We start from the raw sequence: 6,892 nt of genomic DNA on the forward strand, positions 1-6,892 counted from the left end.
TGCAATAATTTGCAATCAAGTCAACGATATCGCTGTACATGAAGTGTCCCCAGCTCCGCCTGCCAGAAGCGACAGAGGGAAGAAACCAAAACTCGATCGGTGAAAGGATGGAGAAAAAACCCGGTGAGAAACCAGGCTCAATCGGGGAGACAGTTCTCCCCTTGTCAGACGAAACAGGTAGATCAGCTCCAGGCTGCAGGAATGTCAGACTGTGCAGAAGAATCATCTGTTTCCTGTGGTCTTGTCCAGGTGGTCTTTACAGGGGATTTGTATCTGCGGCTCATCTAGTTGTCACGGTCTCCGCTGTGTTTCTGGGCCATAGAGGTCCTTTCTAGGTGTTGATCCACCATCTTCTCTGTATACGGACTGGATCCGGGTGACTGAAGCGGATACAGACTGGATCTGGTGGCTACGGTGACCTCGGAATAAGGGATTTCTTTAAAAGACTTTTTTTTTTCATATAAGATTTTATCCAACTTTTCAGATAGAGGCATGAGAAAGAGATTGCCTTGATTGGGCTTTTGGTTATTATAGGCACTCTCTGCGTTTGACCACTTCGTGTTTATTTAGCCGGATGGGAAGGCAGCGCTTTCTTGTACGTGACGGGATGCAAATTCTTGAAGGCTCTCTTTAGTGACGGGTCCAAACAAAGATCTCATCTGCTCCTCTAGCCCTATCGGCGACTCGTGCACTTCGAGCCTTCTTAGTGACGGCGCAAGTTGCTGACTGCTGACTGCGTTGGTGGTATAGTGGTGAGCATAGCTGCCTTCCAAGCAGTTGGAGAAAGCAGTGCGCATGTCCTTTGGCTCGGGCTGACGTCGAAGCAGAACTCCCTCTGTGACCTGTGCCTCCACCCAAAACTTTTGGATGGAATAATTTCGGATGGACCCATCATTAGCTGAAGTCGCATAACACTTGCAACACTACCCGTAGCAGGGGTCATTGTTTGGACTCTTTTTTTTTTTTTTTTTTTTTTTTAATTGCGCTTTAAACAAAAAGTATTGTGTCAATGCAACTGAACAACATTTATTAGGAACACAGTGCGTCAAAAAGCAAAATGACAGTTAAAGGCATTTCGTTATTGAACTCTTTGATGACATCATTCAGCTAAGTTCAGTTTAAATAGTATCTGTGCAATAATTCGCAATCAAGTCAACGATATCGCTGTACATGAAGTGTCCCCAGCTCCGCCTGCCAGAAGCGACAGAGGCAAGAAACCAAAACTCGATCGGTGAAAGGATGGAGAAAAAACCCGGTGAGAAACCAGGCTCAATCGGGGAGACAGTTCTCCCCTTGTCAGACGAAACAGGTAGATCAGCTCCAGGCTGCAGGAATGTCAGACTGTGCAGAAGAATCATCTGTTTCCTGTGGTCTTGTCCAGGTGGTCTTTACAGGGGATTTGTATCTGCGGCTCATCTAGTTGTCACGGTCTCCGCTGTGTTTCTGGGCCATAGAGGTCCTTTCTAGGTGTTGATCCACCATCTTCTCTGTATACGGACTGGATCCGGGTGACTGAAGCGGATACAGACTGGATCTGGTGGCTACGGTGACCTCGGAATAAGGGATTTCTTTAAAAGACTTTTTTTTTCATATAAGATTTTATCCAACTTTTCAGATAGAGGCATGAGAAAGAGATTGCCTTGATTGGGCTTTTGGTTATTATAGGCACTCTCTGCGTTTGACCACTTCGTGTTTATTTAGCCGGATGGGAAGGCAGCGCTTTCTTGTACGTGACGGGATGCAAATTCTTGAAGGCTCTCTTTAGTGACGGGTCCAAACAAAGATCTCATCTGCTCCTCTAGCCCTATCGGCGACTCGTGCACTTCGAGCCTTCTTAGTGACGGCGCAAGTTGCTGACTGCTGACTGCGTTGGTGGTATAGTGGTGAGCATAGCTGCCTTCCAAGCAGTTGACACGGATTCGATTCCCGGCCAACGCATATCCTTTGGCTCGGGCTGACGTCGAAGCAGAACTCCCTCTGTGACCTGTGCCTCCACCCAAAACTTTTGGATGGAATAATTTCGGATGGACCCATCATTAGCTGAAGTTGCATAACACTTGCAACACTACCGGTAGCAGGGGTCATTGTTTGGACTCTTTTTTTTTTTTTTTTTTTTTTTATTGCGCTTTAAACAAAAAGTATTGTGTCAATGCAACTGAACAACATTTATTAGGAACACAGTGCGTCAATAAAGCTACTGTCTTCCGCCTGCGTTGGTGGTATAGTGGTGAGCATAGCTGCCTTCCAAACAGTTGACCCGGGTTCGATTCCCGGCCAACGCATGTCCTTTGGCTCGGGCTGACGTCGAAGCAGAACTCCTTCTGTGACCTGCGACTCCAACCAAACATTTTGGATGGATCATTCGGAAGACGAAAAGAACCAGCTCTCCCCGTCGGGGAATCGAACCCCGGTCTTCCGCGTGACAGGCGGAGATACTGTCCACTATACTAACGAGGAGCCGTGCATGCTGCCGTTTCTCCCCCAACTGACGGCACTGCACTGACATAACTAAACAATGCATGGCTTCTTCTGACGCAGACCCAGCCCTAGCACCGTAAAATTTCTGATGGACCCATCATTAGCTGAAGTCGCATAACACTTGGAACACTACCCGTAGCAGGGGTCATTGTTTGGACTCTTTTTTTTTTTTTTTTTTTTTTTAAATTGCGCTTTAAACAGAAAGCATTGCGTCAATGCAACTGAACAACATTAATTAGGAACACAGTGCGTCAAAAAGCAAAATGACAGTTAAAGGCATTTCGTTATTGAACTCTTTGATGACATCATTCAGCTAAGTTCAGTTTAAATAGTATCTGTGCAATAATTTGCAATCAAGTCAACGATATCGCTGTACATGAAGTGTCCCCAGCTCCGCCTGCCAGAAGCGACAGAGGGAAGAAACCAAAACTCGATCGGTGAAAGGATGGAGAAAAAACCCGGTGAGAAACCAGGCTCAATCGGGGAGACAGTTCTCCCCTTGTCAGACGAAACAGGTAGATCAGCTCCAGGCTGCAGGAATGTCAGACTGTGCAGAAGAATCATCTGTTTCCTGTGGTCTTGTCCAGGTGGTCTTTACAGGGGATTTGTATCTGCGGCTCATCTAGTTGTCACGGTCTCCGCTGTGTTTCTGGGCCATAGAGGTCCTTTCTAGGTGTTGATCCACCATCTTCTCTGTATACGGACTGGATCCGGGTGACTGAAGCGGATACAGACTGGATCTGGTGGCTACGGTGACCTCGGAATAAGGGATTTCTTTAAAAGACTTTTTTTTTTCATATAAGATTTTATCCAACTTTTCAGATAGAGGCATGAGAAAGAGATTGCCTTGATTGGGCTTTTGGTTATTATAGGCACTCTCTGCGTTTGACCACTTCGTGTTTATTTAGCCGGATGGGAAGGCAGCGCTTTCTTGTACGTGACGGGATGCAAATTCTTGAAGGCTCTCTTTAGTGACGGGTCCAAACAAAGATCTCATCTGCTCCTCTAGCCCTATCGGCGACTCGTGCACTTCGAGCCTTCTTAGTGACGGCGCAAGTTGCTGACTGCTGACTGCGTTGGTGGTATAGTGGTGAGCATAGCTGCCTTCCAAGCAGTTGGAGAAAGCAGTGCGCATGTCCTTTGGCTCGGGCTGACGTCGAAGCAGAACTCCCTCTGTGACCTGTGCCTCCACCCAAAACTTTTGGATGGAATAATTTCGGATGGACCCATCATTAGCTGAAGTCGCATAACACTTGCAACACTACCCGTAGCAGGGGTCATTGTTTGGACTCTTTTTTTTTTTTTTTTTTTTTTTTAATTGCGCTTTAAACAAAAAGTATTGTGTCAATGCAACTGAACAACATTTATTAGGAACACAGTGCGTCAAAAAGCAAAATGACAGTTAAAGGCATTTCGTTATTGAACTCTTTGATGACATCATTCAGCTAAGTTCAGTTTAAATAGTATCTGTGCAATAATTCGCAATCAAGTCAACGATATCGCTGTACATGAAGTGTCCCCAGCTCCGCCTGCCAGAAGCGACAGAGGCAAGAAACCAAAACTCGATCGGTGAAAGGATGGAGAAAAAACCCGGTGAGAAACCAGGCTCAATCGGGGAGACAGTTCTCCCCTTGTCAGACGAAACAGGTAGATCAGCTCCAGGCTGCAGGAATGTCAGACTGTGCAGAAGAATCATCTGTTTCCTGTGGTCTTGTCCAGGTGGTCTTTACAGGGGATTTGTATCTGCGGCTCATCTAGTTGTCACGGTCTCCGCTGTGTTTCTGGGCCATAGAGGTCCTTTCTAGGTGTTGATCCACCATCTTCTCTGTATACGGACTGGATCCGGGTGACTGAAGCGGATACAGACTGGATCTGGTGGCTACGGTGACCTCGGAATAAGGGATTTCTTTAAAAGACTTTTTTTTTCATATAAGATTTTATCCAACTTTTCAGATAGAGGCATGAGAAAGAGATTGCCTTGATTGGGCTTTTGGTTATTATAGGCACTCTCTGCGTTTGACCACTTCGTGTTTATTTAGCCGGATGGGAAGGCAGCGCTTTCTTGTACGTGACGGGATGCAAATTCTTGAAGGCTCTCTTTAGTGACGGGTCCAAACAAAGATCTCATCTGCTCCTCTAGCCCTATCGGCGACTCGTGCACTTCGAGCCTTCTTAGTGACGGCGCAAGTTGCTGACTGCTGACTGCGTTGGTGGTATAGTGGTGAGCATAGCTGCCTTCCAAGCAGTTGACACGGATTCGATTCCCGGCCAACGCATATCCTTTGGCTCGGGCTGACGTCGAAGCAGAACTCCCTCTGTGACCTGTGCCTCCACCCAAAACTTTTGGATGGAATAATTTCGGATGGACCCATCATTAGCTGAAGTCGCATAACACTTGCAACACTACCGGTAGCAGGGGTCATTGTTTGGACTCTTTTTTTTTTTTTTTTTTTTTTTTTTATTGCGCTTTAAACAAAAAGTATTGTGTCAATGCAACTGAACAACATTTATTAGGAACACAGTGCGTCAATAAAGCTACTGTCTTCCGCCTGCGTTGGTGGTATAGTGGTGAGCATAGCTGCCTTCCAAACAGTTGACCCGGGTTCGATTCCCGGCCAACGCATGTCCTTTGGCTCGGGCTGACGTCGAAGCAGAACTCCTTCTGTGACCTGCGACTCCAACCAAACATTTTGGATGGATCATTCGGAAGACGAAAAGAACCAGCTCTCCCCGTCGGGGAATCGAACCCCGGTCTTCCGCGTGACAGGCGGAGATACTGTCCACTATACTAACGAGGAGCCGTGCATGCTGCCGTTTCTCCCCCAACTGACGGCACTGCACTGACATAACTAAACAATGCATGGCTTCTTCTGACGCAGACCCAGCCCTAGCACCGTAAAATTTCTGATGGACCCATCATTAGCTGAAGTCGCATAACACTTGGAACACTACCCGTAGCAGGGGTCATTGTTTGGACTCTTTTTTTTTGTTTTGTTTTTTTTTAAATTGCGCTTTAAACAGAAAGTATTGCGTCAATGCAACTGAACAACATTAATTAGGAACACAGTGCGTCAAAAAGCAAAATGACAGTTAAAGGCATTTCGTTATTGAACTCTTTGATGACATCATTCAGCTAAGTTCAGTTTAAATAGTATCTGTGCAATAATTTGCAATCAAGTCAACGATATCGCTGTACATGAAGTGTCCCCAGCTCCGCCTGCCAGAAGCGACAGAGGGAAGAAACCAAAACTCGATCGGTGAAAGGATGGAGAAAAAACCCGGTGAGAAACCAGGCTCAATCGGGGAGACAGTTCTCCCCTTGTCAGACGAAACAGGTAGATCAGCTCCAGGCTGCAGGAATGTCAGACTGTGCAGAAGAATCATCTGTTTCCTGTGGTCTTGTCCAGGTGGTCTTTACAGGGGATTTGTATCTGCGGCTCATCTAGTTGTCACGGTCTCCGCTGTGTTTCTGGGCCATAGAGGTCCTTTCTAGGTGTTGATCCACCATCTTCTCTGTATACGGACTGGATCCGGGTGACTGAAGCGGATACAGACTGGATCTGGTGGCTACGGTGACCTCGGAATAAGGGATTTCTTTAAAAGACTTTTTTTTTTCATATAAGATTTTATCCAACTTTTCAGATAGAGGCATGAGAAAGAGATTGCCTTGATTGGGCTTTTGGTTATTATAGGCACTCTCTGCGTTTGACCACTTCGTGTTTATTTAGCCGGATGGGAAGGCAGCGCTTTCTTGTACGTGACGGGATGCAAATTCTTGAAGGCTCTCTTTAGTGACGGGTCCAAACAAAGATCTCATCTGCTCCTCTAGCCCTATCGGCGACTCGTGCACTTCGAGCCTTCTTAGTGACGGCGCAAGTTGCTGACTGCTGACTGCGTTGGTGGTATAGTGGTGAGCATAGCTGCCTTCCAAGCAGTTGACACGGATTCGATTCCCGGCCAACGCATATCCTTTGGCTCGGGCTGACGTCGAAGCAGAACTCCCTCTGTGACCTGTGCCTCCACCCAAAACTTTTGGATGGAATAATTTCGGATGGACCCATCATTAGCTGAAGTCGCATAACACTTGCAACAATACCGGTAGCAGGGGTCATTGTTTGGACTCTTTTTTTTTTTTTTTTTTTTTTTTTATTGCGCTTTAAACAAAAAGTATTGTGTCAATGCAACTGAACAACATTTATTAGGAACACAGTGCGTCAATAAAGCTACTGTCTTCCGCCTGCGTTGGTGGTATAGTGGTGAGCATAGCTGCCTTCCAAGCAGTTGACCCGGGTTCGATTCCCGGCCAACGCATGTCCTTTGGCTCGGGCTGACGTCGAAGCAGAACTCCTTCTGTGACCTGCGACTCCAACCAAACATTTTGGATGGATCATTCGGAAGACGAAAAGAACCAGCT

General features: G+C 46.6%; 2 non-coding genes across 2 annotated transcripts; both read right to left on the reverse strand.

The window, feature by feature from the left end:
- Positions 1-2,385: 2,385 nt before the first annotated feature.
- Positions 2,386-2,457, reverse strand: trnad-guc (transfer RNA aspartic acid (anticodon GUC)). Its single transcript has one exon. It is a non-coding gene; the product is annotated as a tRNA-Asp (tRNA).
- Positions 2,458-5,204: 2,747 nt separating this feature from the next.
- trnad-guc (transfer RNA aspartic acid (anticodon GUC)) lies at positions 5,205-5,276 on the reverse strand. The gene has a single exon. It is a non-coding gene; the product is annotated as a tRNA-Asp (tRNA).
- Positions 5,277-6,892: the final 1,616 nt, after the last annotated feature.

This window comes from Carassius gibelio, chromosome B19 (genome assembly GCF_023724105.1).
Source record: "Carassius gibelio isolate Cgi1373 ecotype wild population from Czech Republic chromosome B19, carGib1.2-hapl.c, whole genome shotgun sequence".
Lineage (NCBI taxonomy): Eukaryota > Metazoa > Chordata > Actinopteri > Cypriniformes > Cyprinidae > Carassius > Carassius gibelio.